Source organism: Amphiprion ocellaris, chromosome 15 (assembly GCF_022539595.1).
Source record: "Amphiprion ocellaris isolate individual 3 ecotype Okinawa chromosome 15, ASM2253959v1, whole genome shotgun sequence".
NCBI lineage: Eukaryota > Metazoa > Chordata > Actinopteri > Pomacentridae > Amphiprion > Amphiprion ocellaris.
The window spans coordinates 34,467,927-34,483,059 of NC_072780.1; the positions used below are offsets into that span (position 1 = coordinate 34,467,927).

A 15,133-nucleotide genomic window follows, 5' to 3' on the forward strand; every position below is an offset into this window, starting at 1 on the left:
ATATGTGTGTGTGTGTATATATATATATATATATGTATATATATATTATCTATCTATCTATCTATCTATCTATCTATCTATCTATCTATCTATCTATCTATCTATCCTCTACGAAATGTGAAATCTGACATACTACTCTCTCAAACCAAATCACGGCAACAACAGCAAAAAAAACAACCTACTCTGCGAAAAACAATTCAAATGAACAACGCTAAATAGGGATCTACTATCCCGAAACACTCGATCCCGCTGACTGATTCATATAACAAACCGAACCAATCAGGTGATTCGAAGCAGATGAGTGCTTCAAACGTCACTGAAGTGATTCAAACGTCACGAGTCACGTGACCAAACCACGCCTCGGCACAGTGGCTCGATACGTTTGCTTCATGAGCTACAGCGCATGTGTCGAAGCCTCGGGTATCAGAGGACCATCGCTATCTCTGGCTGCTGTTGATCTTGTTTTTGGAGTAAAACACGGTAAGAAGATAAATACTTCTAAACAGTAGCGTTGTTTTGTTGTACGTTAAGTCAGCGACTTTTGAAGAGTTGTGTTTTGTCGTGTTTGAGCAGTTGGTCCGGACGCGTTAGCTAGCTAAGCGGCTAAGTTAGCTAGCTTAGCGGCTAAGTTAGCTAGCGGGCTAATTAACACAGGTGGCTAACTTACCGCTGAACACCTATGTTAGTTGCTGCTGCAGCTGTCCTCATTATTAGAAGGAAATTCTCAACCTGTATTTCTCTGCTGTGTATTTTAGCTTTTAAAAAAGTTATTTTACTTTAAGGTTAACTGAAACCCGTTCAGCTGCACTGAAGTTTAACATTCAGCTGCTTTGAATTAAACCGCTTAACATTGCGCAACATTACCTCTCTGAATCTCCATAATTTCATTAAATTCCTTCTCTCTCTTCCACTGCTCAAGTTCAATCCAGTATATAAAATGACATTAATAGTGAATAAACTAACAACCAGCCATTGTATTTATTTATTACTGCATGTATTTGTAGTAAAACATGAGATGAAACATCCTACTTTTGGATCTAGAACTGCACAAGTCGTTCATTTTCAGTCACCTGACGAGTTAAACTCCCCTTTTTATGTGAGGTTGAAGCAGAAAGTCTGAGTTAACAAAGAAAGTTGTTTATAATTTGCGATACCTGTTATCTCTGGCTGAGGCTTTAGTTTTTGTTGAGCTGATTTACACGTAGAAACTTTGTTCAGGAAAATTTCTCAGTAGCTCAGAGGACAAGCTGCTTTTTACACAACCTTGTAAGAGAATGTCTGTCAATGCTTTCAGCAGAATTTAGAAACACAACACTTCCTAAACAGATATTTTGAGGCTGTGAGGTTGAACGTTTGAGAGTCTATCAGTGTGTTTGTTTGTGGTCTTTCTGTTTCTAGGTGGAAGCTGAATTAGTGAGGATGACTCCTGCTCCTGTCATCTCTAAGCTCCTCACACATCTTTACCTGCACATGAGGAAAATCACTCCTGTAGAATGCAGGTATGTTTGTCATTATTATAAAAATATGTTGCCTGGTGACCTGTCAGAAACCCATCATACAGAGTCAGCCAAAATAATGTTTACATACATCAGGAAAAGAAAAACTAGCATAAATATTTCAATACCAAATTTATTCAGACATCAGGAGATTAATAAAAGTTATCTTTGGCCTCTACAATTACAAGAGCAGCTGGCATCAAGGACTGCTGTTGCCATGGAGACTAGGGGGTTGTTTGTCCTGCAGTGTTTAGGTGGTGGTACATGTCAAACATCCACATGAACATCAAGGTTTCCCAGCAGAACGTTGCATTAGAACAAGATGATGGATGTTGTTCTCTTCAGCTGTCAGTGGTCAGAATGTTGTGGCTGATCAGTGGATCTGTCTGCCTTTATTCTGACATCCAGAGTTCTACAAAAGTGTAGAATGTGTGCAGTGCAGAAGAGATTTACTTTATTGGGTGCAGTTTTAGTGGTTCCATCAGAGAAAATCATATCCATATACAGATTTTTATTAATTCCAGGGCTGGTTCAGTAAAGATTAGAATAATAACTACATCAGATAATTCTTTGTTGCAGCTGGAATTTTGCAGACTGAGAGATGGTTGAGAAAGTTTCAGTTCTTGTTTCAGCAAAATATGTTCTAATAGAAGATCTTTATTGTCATTGGACATGAAATTATCTGCAAACCAGCAAAGTGCATCAGTCTGAGGTATCTAAAAATAAATAAGTAAAGAAAAATGCTTCTAAAGCCAATAATAAACAGAATATTTTGAGGGAATATTCTAAAAAGGAAAGAAAAGCTCCATTCTCACTCCTCTCAGGGTAAACTGTCATTAAAATTGACTTTAATTTAGCTTCAACACGAGATAAAAACATTTACTTTCATTACTGTTGTCAAGTTTTAATAAAGTTGATGCTACTTTTATAAAATGATGAAAGTGAGTAAATTGTATTTGTGTGATCTGTGTTTGATTTCTGTCTTTTCTCCTGTCATCCAGATGTTCAGAGGGAGATGATGCCACATCTGGTCCAGCTGATGGAAGGTCTTGAAGTTCTCTGACTGGCCTCGACTGAAGATGGTCGTCTCACTGGATTTAAGGTTCAGATGCTCAGTAACAAACTCCACCAATGAGCCAACAGGGAAGCTTTAGGTTTATTAAATGTTGCTATGAAGGTTTCGCTGTTTTTCTTAGTGAATGCAATGTGCTCCAACTGAAACTTGAATTAGAACTTAGAAGTAAATCCTTCCATCTGAAAGGATTTAGTTGCATTAATAACCTCATAACATTCTAATTTTTATTCCAGTCTTGGTTGGAAATAGAATCTCTGTATTGATTCAGGTAAAAACTGAACTTCACAGCATGTTGGAGCAAAACAACCAGATGAAAACTGTGATGGTGTTGGATTGTCAGACTGTAATGTTGCAGCTCAAAGCAGCTTTTCTGTCTCAGTTCATTCTGACATTCAGCTATGAATCAACACAGCAGATGGTGATCCATGCTGTGGAAATCTCACATCTCCTGATTTAATGGAGCTGCTTTGCACTTTTTACACTGTTTATTCACCAACACTTTATTTAATCAAAGTCCCATCTAGTTTTTATGAGGAATGTGATGTTTTAATTTCTCTGTGAATAACTGCAGTCTAATGGAACAGCTGGAATTGTAACATCTGTCCTGATATTGATCATGAAGTATTGATCAGAATACTTATGGTCAGCAGTCATCCCTGAAGTTTTACATTAAAATCTTTACTTGTGTTGTGAACTTTGGTAAGAAGCAGAAACTTTAGCGTTGCCATGGATACATGAGTGTTAAATTCTGTCCATGTTTCCATTTTGGGAAATTCAGTCCAGTTCCAGAATGTGGAGGAATTTAGTCTCACAATCACAGACAATAAATATTATGTGAAAGTCAGGTTATTGTTGTTTATCAGCACAATACAAAAAGATTAATGTTAGAAATATTCCAGTTCAGACTCTAGAATATCAGGATTTATGTAAATTTACCTCAATAATATGAATGTTCAGGTTAAGATTGTGCAGTGATATTTATTATGTAAGTTTAGCTGATTAAAGTTTATGACTTTGCACTAAAATATTATTTAAATTGACATCATTATTATAATATTTAGGGTCAGACTCTACAGTATTGAGATTAAGAAATCAAATATTCTATAAAATGTAAATACACTGAACTCATTTGGAGATATTTAAGTGAGACTCTACAATATTATTTGACACAAATCTATCTAAATCAAAATTTTAATCATTTTTACTCCAAACATTTACTGGACTGATTTAAATATTAAAATCACTCCTTTCTAATCCTCTGCTGTATGTTCAAACCTGAGGCCTTAAATAGAAACACACAAGTATCTGATTGAAGGAACTTCTGCAGAGTCCTGGTTCCAGAACATGATGATAGAATTATAGACAAACTTTAACAAAAGCTGCCTGAGAGTTTACAGGTTTTTATGTTGGATTTCTTCAGTAATTTAATGAGAGTTATCAGCAAAAATCAAGTGTTCATTTGATGAACTTCATTTCCTAAAACATCCAGAATTGGAGCTCATATCTTTGGCAGCTGTAAAGTTTCTGCTCCTTCAAAGTTCACAACACAATGAATGAATTCCTAAAACACTCTCAATGCTGGAGAGCGTTTGTGATGCTGAAGCAGTGATCAGTTTTTCTGTTTCTTCTCTGGAGATGCACAATGAGGGACGTCTGCAGAGACTGAGAAAGAGTCTCACCACATCCTGACATGAGGAAAAAGACTTTATTGAAGACTACAATGAGAAAAACTATCAGACAGCAGACGGCTGCATTCAAGGTGAGCTCTGAACATTTGATCTGGAACAGGAATTCAATAACGGCAGCATGAGCTTCATTTCAGTCTGTAGCTGCTGAATTCATGGATGAATCATCTGGCACTAGAGAGGAAGACCATCAAACATCCACATCAGCTGATGGAGGTCCAAGAGTCTCACCCAACAAACAACCTACAGAGTGAAGACCTCCAATCTGATTGGACGGCCTCCTATTCAGCCACATGTGTGAACAAATGCCTCTAAGTTGATTTGTTTTCTAAAATAAATCTAGTTTGAGTCCTAATCTATGCCTGTGTGTTTGCTTCTTTACACTGCTGTTACCAGTTTAGGCTGTTAGATTGTTCCAGATAAGACAAGTACAAGATTCTTCAGAGCCGTTCTACCATGAGCCTGACAGGAAGAACTCCAACAGCTACTGAATGTTCCTGTGGTTCTCTCAAGGCTACAGGAGGAGTCCTACGAGGACGAGCCGGTCCACCTGATGGCAGCCAGTCGCTGCAGTTCAAAGCCAACACCGACTACGTGGACTTCTACTGGACCACACGGAGGCCTTCAAACCGGACCAACAAGTTCAGCGACTCCCCGACTCGTGGGTCTGAGGACGCCGCCGAGCCTCGGTCCAGCCGGCCTCCTGTCTGTGGGTGTTTGAGTGCTGAGAGGTTTGTGGATGCATGTGAACGTTCTGTGTTGAAACAGCAGCTTTGGACTCAGTAACGCCAGGAAAAACCAAGAGCTCCTTTATTTGTGACTTCCACTAAAAAAACTGATGAAAATAAGTTTGCCAGGGTTCTGACTGATAACAGATTATTAAATAATGAAAATAATCATTTAAATATTCCTTTAAATAATCCTTTTAGGTCTACATTTCCTTTACACTGACTTCTTGGTAAATGTACAAGTATTTAGGGTGGAATATACCATTAAACCCAATGTTCAAGGGTTCTTCTGGGAATATACCATTAAACCAACCTTTTAGGTAAATGTTCCAGGATGTTGGGTAGAATATACCATCAGATCAACCTTTTAGGTCTACATTGGAAGATTTTAGAGTAGAATATTACTCCAAACCATCCTTTAGCTCTACATTTAAGGTGGAATACTCCTTTACACCAAGATTTTTTGGTCTACATTGAAGGATTTTAGGTGGAATATTCCTTTGAACGAACTTTTTAAGTTTATGTTCAAGGATGTTGGGTGGAATATACCATCAGACCAACCTCCAAGGTCTACAGTAGTGAATTTTAGGTGGAATATACCATTAAACTCACCTTTTAGGTCTACATTGGAGGATTTTAGGAGGAATTTTCTTCCAGACTGTCTTTTAGTCTATATTTAAGGATGTTTAGATGGTATATTCTTCCAAACCAACTTCCCAGGTCTGCATTTCAGGTGGAATATTCCTCCATACTAACTTTTTTGGTCTACATTGAATGATTTTTTCTAAACCACCCTTTCAGGTCTATATTTGAGGTTTTAGGTGGAATATTCCTTTTAACCAGCCCCTCAGGTCTCTGAGGATTTTGGATGGAATACTCAGTTAAACCAACATTTTAGGTGCATGTCCAAGGATTTTTGGTGGAATGTTCCTTTAAGGTGGATGTTTGAGGACCTTGTAGATGGAATACTTCCTGAAACCAACCTTTTAGGTCAACATTCAAAGATTTAAGGTGGAATATTCCTCTAAACCAACCTAAATTTCATGTTTTGATCATTATCAAGTGAGAAACCTCAATCCAGACTCCTTATAATGACGTTTGACATTTATGCTGCTGTTATTTGTTTAGTCCAGACTAAATGACAGAAATCCACAACTGTAATTTTATTTCAGGACTCGGTTATTAAATGTCAAAACAATCCATGTGACTCTAAAAACTCAACAGCTTTACAAAGATTAAACTTTCCACAAGGATCCAAAATAAGTTGGACTTCTACATGAGAGCTTTAATTATTCTTCATCTACTTCCTGAAAAGTTTGGTCAATAAAAAAGACAAAAACTAATATTTTCAGCTGAACTAAAGACAGACTTTGTGATTTTTCTGCTCACATGTTGTGTTGTTGTAAACTTACTCTTTCAAATAAATATCCTCCTAACCCCCTGGAAACCAGTGTTTGTCCTGTTCTTGTGTTGCTCCTCTGCGACCCAAGACAGTCGGGTCCTAATGTTTTTTGAGCAACACACCATACTATGACGTTTTTACAATGATGGTTCTACTATGGAACCAGTTTGACATGTTCAGGTGTTCTTTGTGTGAAAACTCAGAGATTTCAGGTATCAGAAGGTGGTTTTCAACTTTCTTTGTTAACTTTCTGCTTCAACTTTAAACTAAATTTCCTTCACTAAACCAGCCCTCTGGACTTCCAGGAAGCTGTGTTCCTATTGGCTGTCCAGGTGGCTGCTTGGTGTTATCAGGAACACCTGAGCAGCTCAGTTTCTTCCTGCTTTATTTAGCTGCAGTCAAACATTTCCTCTGCTTCTCTTCACCAGTGAACTGGGTTTGGTTCCGTTGCTTTAGTTCGTTCTTTAGGCGTTGGCTTGCAGCTTCCAGCAGTAAAATCGTCTTTAATGTGTTTCTTGGTGTGTTTTAGGGCTTTGTACTGGATAGTTGTCTTGGTAAATGTGGTTCTTTAGCCACAGTTAGCACATGGTGTTAATGTGTGCAGTGATTAGTGGATTTGGTGCAGCTGAGTTGTGTCTTTATCTTGGCTGTAGTGAGTCTTTAGAGGTTTTTGGTCAGACACATTCTGTATTCTTGTTTGTGAACCAGCGTTGGTTGTCCAGAAGGTAAGAGTTCCTGTCCTGATTCTCTGTTCTCAGAGGTTCTCTGGTAGGCTGCAGGAGACTTTAGTGTTTGGGTTGTGTTAGTTTGGTTTTTGTATGGTTTCATTTGGACGACTATCTTGAGGCCCCTCCATGTGGTTTAGTGAGGTTTTCTGGAACAGTTCTACAAAGCAACCTGCAGTAGAAGAGACTTTGAGAGTTTTTAGGAAGTTCTGGAGACCAGACTTTAGAGCAGCAGAAACATTTGTCAGCAGTTTGAGCAGGAGAAGGTGAGCTTCAGAGTAGAAATGAGACAGAAACCTTCTTGACCCGTGTGGTGAGGTCCTGTACCAAGAGTTTGACCAGGTTGTGAAGAGTCTGTAGTTCTTTGGTCTGAAAGCACAAGAATCGACTCATTAAAGGAGAAAATGGGAGATATTGTTGGTTCTTCTGTCGCTCTGCAGTTTCCTTAGACTGAATATCAAGTTTATATTTTAAATGATTTCCCATGTGAGCCCAAGAAGACTTCAATAAACTCCCTCCATCCCCTGGACACAACACATTTTATTACCATGTTAAATCTTTTTTTTTTTTTTTTTAATATGTTTTTCAGTTTTAATCATAGTTTTAGCATAGTTTTTTCTCTTTGCTTGTTTAGTTTTGTCATCTGTGTGAAAGGTGCTAAACAAATAAAGTTGAATTGATAAACTGAATCACTGACTAACTCATGATTGTGACAACAGAAGTATTTTCATTGTGATTTAAGGGTTTGTTTCATTTTTAAGGCTGGTGTTAAAATCTTGACAGAAAAAGAAGATTAAAGAAATAAACTACATTTTAAAAAAGCAATTAAATCAAAGGAAATAAACATGTAATAAACAAAACTTTTAAAAAGAAAATTAAACATTAAATACAATTAAATTATATTAAACAGACAAAATATTTAATTAAATAATTAAACAGAAGATACAAAACATGTAATTATGAAATTAAACAAATTTCTTTAAGCAAAAATATTGAACATTAAGGATGAAATATTTTAGATAATGAAACATTTAAAAAATACAATTACACTAGAAGAATATTAAACATTTAAAAAAATACAAAACATTTAATTAGATTATTAAAACTTTAAAAAGATAAAATATTTTATTAAAAAATTAAATGTTTAATTAGAAAATTAAATCTTAAAGACAATAAAACTTTAAATAGGAATTAAACAGAAAATAAAATGAAGCATTTAAAAAGAAAATTAAACATTAAAAGGTGGTAAAACATTTAAAAAGAAAAACCTTAAAGATTTAATCGAAAAATTAAATATTGGGAAAGAAACGGAAATTTTTCAAACAAGCCCATAAAACATTTGAAAAAACAAATATTAAAAAGACAAAACATTTCGAAATCAAATCAGACATTAGAACAGAATAAAAGGTGAGAAAAGAGAAAAAAGAAACTGAAGAATCAAACTAAAGACAAAACATTTGAAAAGACACCAGTTAGACTTTAGAAAATCAAATTAAACAGAAGCGACAATAAAACGATCAAAAAGAGCAAAAACAGATAAAAGTCTTAAAGCTTTTTCTAGTCTGAAATGAAAACATCAAGTTGTTTCTTCAAACATTTCCTCTTTCTATGTTCTTGGTTTGATTGTGGACAGATTTACTAAGAACTCATTTCAGAAAACTGCTTTCCAGATAAAGTCTACTAGTAGTTGAAGGCAATCAATCAAACTAATGTTACCTTCTGATCTCCACAAACTTTACTGTTCAGTGAAGAGAATCAAAGTTTGTTGAGGATTTCTAAAAAATCCACAGGTGAAAGTCTGAGAAGAACTCAGATGGATGATCTAAATGTGAAATCAAGACTCATGGTCACAAGTTTTAAGGCTTCTGTTAACCAGAAAGTTCAAACTAACAGAGAAGTAGTGAGAAACTTCTAAAATTTCAGTCCTCAGACTGTCTGAAGGTTCAAACTAACAGAGAACTACTCAGGAACTTAGAAGATATCAGTCCTTGGACTGTGTGAAAGTTCAATCCAACAGAGAACTACTGTGGAACTTAGAAAATTTCAGCCCTCAGACTGTGTGAAAGCTCAGGTCCTGAGGACTCGGGAGGTCTGGAGGCTTTGGAAAGTCTTGGAACTGAGGGTTCCACCCTCCAGCACAAAGGCTGAAGTCCAACCTCCTGAGAAAAACGGTCGAGTCGAGACTCGAGTTAAAAAAAAAATCGAAAACGACAAAAAATAGATGACAAATGCACAAAAAAAAGAAGAATTAGTATCTGAGTGAGTAGCTCAGGAGGATAAGAAGAGGACTACCAACTGGAAGGTCGCAGGTTCAAGACCCGCCACTGGCAGTTTTCTTTCTTTGTCTTTGTCAGGATTTTGATAAAATATAAGAAGTGTCTGGTCTTGAACCAGCGACCTGCAGCTCCATAGGCAAATCCTTAACTCACTGAGCTACAGATCAGATAAAAAGAAATAAATTCGTCGTCCCTTTGGCATCGTAGTTCCTGAAGTGACCACATGGGCAGAGCCAAGGCGGAGTCTGGGTGGAGTCTGGGCGGAGAGTAGGCGGGGAGGTGGGTGGCGGCCTCCCCCCCTCTACTCCCCCACCTCCCCCCACCGCCCAACACACCTTCCCCCGCCCCACGAGTTCTTCGAGTCTCCACGAGTTCTTCGAGTCTCCACAGGTTTTCCCGAGTTTCTGGAGTTTCCACCAGGTCGGAGGCAGAACAAGTTGACATGAAGAGGTGTTGAAGTCGACCAGGATGGACTGACTTTTTACAGCGACTAGAAGGAAGACGACTCGAAGAGTAGGTCTTTAACCACCATCCATAAAATCCATGGAGTCGCTCCAGAGAAATGAAGGGACGTCAACTTTTATCAACCTCCATCCAGATGTTCAACTTGATATCTTTACTTTGACATTTTTAGCACCACAAACCTTTAGTATCACACTTTATTATCATTTATTAGGACTTTAATGGAATCCACCAGCAGATTTAGTTTTTGTTGACAAACTTTATTCTTGTCATCGTGGGACTGCAGTATTTAAAACTGTTCCTTCTATTTGACCTCATGTTTATTAGTTTTAGTTTAGAAAGTTATTTTAATTGTCGATTAATCTCTTAAAAACCAAGTAATAAATTGGATTAGTCAAGAGGTTTAAATTTCTTACTTTGTCATATTTTAAATATGACAAAAAAATATATAAAAATAAAGTGTCTTGAGACAATTTGACCTGTAATTGGCATTATATAAATAAAATTGAATTAAAACTGTATGTATCTTGTAATGTTGGAGTAATTCAGCCATATATGTTGGAAAACACATTTTCTTTGACCATTAATCTGTTGATTGTTTTCTCCACTAATTCATTTCTTGTTTTGGTTTATAAAATGTCAAACCCAGATATATTCAGTTTACTGTCATAAAAAGCAAAAAGATTTACATTCATGATGCAGGAATCAGGCAGTTTTTCACTTTTTATCTTAGTTTAGTCAGAAACATAGTTGATAATGTGTGAATTGTTGCAGCTTGTGAGCCGTAAAAGGTTTTAATCTTTGGGGCCGAGTGTCAAAAAACATTTAGAAACCAACATCAACAAAACACTCAACAGAGATTTGAACATCATTAAAGGGAAATCCAACTTTTGCATGACAATGTCTAATTAAAGGACATTTATTTCCAATGTAAATGTGTGATATTCATCCTCTGCAGCTTTCTCTTCACATCGTCTTCCACCTGGACTGGTTTGGTCGGGAGCATGTGCAAGAAACATTTGAAAAACTGCACTTTAACATCAATGAATGACACTGAAGTTTAATCTCTACATAAATGAGACTGAGTCTGGATGTGCTGCTCTGTCATTAACTCCTAAATTTAGGGAAAGTTCAAACAAAAGAGGACAGTTCAGATCAGACTTGAGAATGAGCTTATTTTGAACAAACATCTCAGACTTTCTGAGCTTCAGCACCTCTAGCAAGATATTTTAACAACAAGCAACTCAAGAGATCCAGAAGTTGGAGAGAGTTAGCTTTAGCTGAGCCAAAGAACATGTGGGACGCTAACCTAGCAAACATTTCAGACTTTTCTCTGTGAATTCTGAGAAATAATTTCCTATTTAATGACAGAGCTACACATCTTAACTCAGTCTCATGAAAACAGACTCTAATTCAGTGTCATCCATCCATATTAAAGTGCAGTTACCCAAAATGTTTGTTGCATGAGCTCCAACAAAACCTGTCCAGGTAGAAGGCCACTTTGACAAACAGGAAGTGGAAGATTCCAAGCAGATTTATAGAAGGGGGAACCAGACTGTACTAAGTGTGGTCCAGCATAGAGGGATGTTTTGTGGGTTTTTAAGGCTGATAATGATTATTAGTGAGACATTTGGAGTAGATATTCATTTGCAGTAAATGAAAGTATTTAATATATTTATTTTATATATATATTATATAATATATTTATATTTTAATATTTAAAATCTTGGAGTTAAACTTAGAAGAACACAAACTCTAACAGAAAACTTTGTTGATACGTTTTTGTTTTGTTTACAGATGTTAAGTTAAAGGAGTTTTATTCGTGACGTATAACCAATCAAATCACTCCAGAAGACAAAGCGACCACAGGTAGATAAAGGTTCAGAGCCAAAGTAGCACCATTTTTAAATGTATTTATTACCTTAATCAGTAAAAAAATAAAATAGTGATAATCAGTAAATCAATCAGCCCACAATTACTACAATTCTACAATGTATGTCTCTTTCCTTTGACTTGTTATTTGTACAATATACGATGTATATGATGGCGTTTTTTCATACCAAAGGCTCTACTATGATGTTTTCTAAGAGACATACGATGCTACTCTGGTTGTTCTGGCTCTGGGCTGCTGCACTCCTCCTCTGTTGTTTTCTGGATTGTACTCAGCTTCATGCCTTCATCCACCAGGCCTCCGTTGACTCGTCCCGCCTGCTGTCTCTGGAGCTGAAGCTGGATTGGAACAGACCAAAGTACAGTCCAATCACGATGCCAGCTGCCTCTCAAAAGGCTCCTTCATCTGGCAGGTGGCAGCACTTCTTCTGAGGGGAAGCTGAGCTGGTCCAGCAGAACTTTGGAGATGTGTTCCAGTGGTTGGTGGATGTGTGGGGAGATAGAGAGGGACCTTTGAATTGTTCACAAAGGAAAACAGGGAACCCATTGGTAGTTTTAGTTTAGGCTGCTACTGCGGTGTGTTTTTGGGTTTTAAGAGGTGAACAGGAAGAGTTTTTTTTCCGTATTGATTATCTTTTACTTTGTTCCTGGTTGGAATGCCCATCAATGTCAACATGAAGTTCACTTTTAGTTCTGTTGATTTATTTTACTTTTACTAACACCCATTTGCTTTTAACCCCCTCACATGTTGTGTTGTTGTAAACTTACTCTTTCAAATAAATACTCATCTAACTCTCTGGAAACCAGCGTTTGGACTGTTTTTGTGTTGCTCCTCACCTACTGACAGCTGTGGACTAAAGGCTATACTGTGACGTTTTAAGAGCCACATACTATACTATGTCGAAAAAAAATGCGATTTTTCAAACATGTTGTAAAAACATGCCATATGATGAAATAATGTAAAGGAGGCCGTGAAAAACACTCCAGAAAGGTTTTCTTTGAAAAAAAAATCAACATGAATTTTGGCGCAAAAAAAACGCCTTACTATACTATGTCGAAAAAAAATGCGATTTTTCAAACATGTTGTAAAAACATGCCATATGATGAAATAATGTAAAGGAGGCCGTGAAAAACACTCCAGAAAGGTTTTTTTGAAAAAAAAATCAACATGAATTTTGGCGCAAAAAAAAAACGCCTTACTATACTATGTCGAAAAAAAAATGCGATTTTTCAAACATGTTGTAAAAACGTGCCATATGATGAAATAATGTAAAGGAGGCCGTGAAAAACACTATGGTAAAGTTCTCCTTGAAAAAAAAATCATCATGAATTTTGGCGCAAAAAAACAGCATAGTATACTATGACATGTTTAGAGCAACATGCTATACTATGACGTTTTTTGAGTGACATGCTGTACTATGACATTTGTTGGACCAAAGGCTATACTATGATGTTTTTTGGACGACATGTTATACTATGGTGTTTTCTGAGTGACATGCTATACTATATGATGTTTTTTGGATGACACGCTAAACTATGACGTTTTTTGAGCGACATGCTATACTGCGACGTTTTTAGAGCGACATGCTATACTATGAAATTTTTTGGATGACATGCTATACTATGACGTTTTTTGAGCGACATGCTATACTATGATGTTTTCTAAAACCTTAATTCTAGCCTGATTTAGCCATTCCATTACCACTTTTGATGTGTGTTTGGGGTCATTGTCCTGTTGGAACACCCAACTGCACCCAAGACCCAACCTTCAGGCTGATGATTTTAGGTTATCTTGAAGAATTTCAAGGTAATCCTCCTTCTTCATTATCCCATTTACTCTGTGTAAAGCACCAGTTCCATTGGCAGCAATACAGCCACACAGCATAATACTACCACCACCGTGCTTGACGGTACGCATGGTGTTCTTGGGGTTAAAGGCCTCATCTTTTCTCCTCCAAACTTATTGCTGGGCATTATGGCCAAACAGCTCGATTTTTGTTTCGTCTGACCACAGAACCTTCCCCCAGAAGGTCTTATCTTTGTCCAGGTGATCAGCAGCAAACTTCAGTTGAGACTTAAGGTGCTGCTTTTGGAGCAAAGGCTTCCTTCTTGCATAGCAGCCTCTCAGTCCATGGCCATTAAAAACACACTTGACTGTGGACACTGACACCTGTGTTCCAGCAGCTTCTAATTCTTGGCAGATCTGCTTTTTGTTGGTTCTCAGTTGACTCTTCATCCTCCTGACCAATTTTCTCTCAGCAGCAGGTGATAGTTGCATTTTCTTCCTGATCGTGGCAGTGACAAAACAGTGCCATGCACTTTATACTTACAAATAATAGTTTGCACTGTTGCTCTTGGGACCTGCAGCTGCTTTGAAATGGCTCCAAGTGACTTTCCTGACTTGTTCAAGTCAATGATTTACTTTTCAGATCCGTGCTGAGCTCCTTTGATTTTCCCGTTGTGGGCGTTTGTTTCCAATGAGCCCTATTTAAATGGCCTCAGAGAAGTCACCAGCTGTAGTCACTCATAATCACTCACAAGAAGTTAAGAGGCCATGCTATGAAGCTCATTTCATTGACACAACTTTCTAAGCCACCAAAATTGCTAATTCATGTTGCTCTATGTATATTTTGACCCAGCAGATTTGGTCACTTTTTCTGTTAACCCATAATAAAGTCATAAAAGAACCAAACTTCATGAATGTTTTTTGTGACAAAGAAGTATCTGTTCCAATCAGTCTATCAGAGAAAAATCTGAGTTGTAGAAATAACTGGAAACTCAAGAGAGCCATGACATTATGTTCTTTACAAGTGTATGTAAACTTTTGACCACGACTGTAGATAGTGGACCTTTAATACTGGTTCAGAATATATAATGCTTCTATAAGAAAAATACCTTCATTTGTTCATGCTATGTACAGTTAGAAATGAGCACTTCAGAAAATAAAACCTTGATTCCAGTAAGAAATGCACTTCTGATTCAATCAACACAGAAATATTTAAGTTTTGTCACACATATTTAATGTAAATGATTATCATGTAAATTACTATTGCAATCAAGTACTGCACATAAAAAAGCCTTTTCTCTACATTTATCTACCAAATGACCTGAAGTATCAACATTTTTGTTGTCAATCATTAAGTTACTTCATCAAGGTAAGAGCAAGACTGTATGCCTCATGGAATTTTATACAAAAGCTTACATCAGACAAAAACTAGTGTGCAAGTCAAAGCAGGCGTATCATCAGCATCACATCATACCAGCCAGAACGAAGCTCTAGTAGTTGGCTGTTGAAGAACTATGTACAGAAATCAAGTCAGTTCATCTGTTGTTAATTATTGTTGGCACATATTCAGCTGCGGCCATTTAAATGTCCATTCCAGAACAATGAGAG

The 15,133-nt window shown here is 37.0% G+C and overlaps 1 long non-coding RNA gene across 2 annotated transcripts; it reads left to right on the top strand.

Annotated features, from left to right (window-relative positions):
• The first annotated feature begins 329 nt into the window (after positions 1 to 329).
• LOC129350725 (uncharacterized) lies at positions 330 to 4,611 on the top strand. Of its 2 annotated transcripts, none has more exons than XR_008604213.1 (4): positions 330 to 480; positions 1,399 to 1,499; positions 2,498 to 2,598; positions 4,207 to 4,611. It is a non-coding gene; the product is annotated as an uncharacterized LOC129350725 (long non-coding RNA). The 2 variants fall into 2 exon arrangements; XR_008604212.1 differs by having other exon boundaries at positions 333 to 480; positions 2,498 to 4,330; positions 4,394 to 4,611.
• Positions 4,612 to 15,133: the final 10,522 nt, after the last annotated feature.